Source organism: Penaeus monodon, chromosome 28 (assembly GCF_015228065.2).
Source record: "Penaeus monodon isolate SGIC_2016 chromosome 28, NSTDA_Pmon_1, whole genome shotgun sequence".
Classification (NCBI taxonomy): domain Eukaryota; kingdom Metazoa; phylum Arthropoda; class Malacostraca; order Decapoda; family Penaeidae; genus Penaeus; species Penaeus monodon.
This window is the reverse complement of record NC_051413.1, coordinates 39,913,631-39,913,937: the sequence shown is the minus strand read 5'-3', so window position 1 is coordinate 39,913,937 and position 307 is coordinate 39,913,631. Positions and strand designations below refer to the sequence as shown.

The 307-nt window shown below is 43.6% G+C and overlaps 1 long non-coding RNA gene across 1 annotated transcript in view; it reads right to left on the bottom strand.

Annotated features, from left to right (window-relative positions):
• The window catches only part of LOC119591012, a 714-nt gene extending 669 nt beyond the window's left edge, over positions 1-45 (bottom strand). The window contains exon 1 of the long non-coding RNA XR_005230310.1: positions 12-45. This is a non-coding gene — a long non-coding RNA (uncharacterized LOC119591012). The remainder of the gene's footprint in view (positions 1-11) is intronic.
• Positions 46-307: the final 262 nt, after the last annotated feature.

Below are 307 nucleotides of genomic sequence, written 5' to 3'. Positions count from 1 at the left end.
TGTCTACTTACCGCCATAAGAGCTGGACACAGGGACGTATCCACCTACGAAAAAAAACAAAGGAAAAAATGAATACAGAATCTCCCCCTGAGGAATGACTTACACGAAAAACCAAAGTTATTACTGTGTGATAACTCCAACCGTTTTCTAATGACGATGAGTCGTTGAAATGGAGATGATGAAAGCAAACGATCGCGAAAATGAAAGTGGAGATTAAGTTCGAAAATACCGATGACAGTCAAAACGTGAGTGTGCGTGTGGGTGTGTTACTGAGGGCTTGCACGGCGGGTGATGGGATTCCCACGTA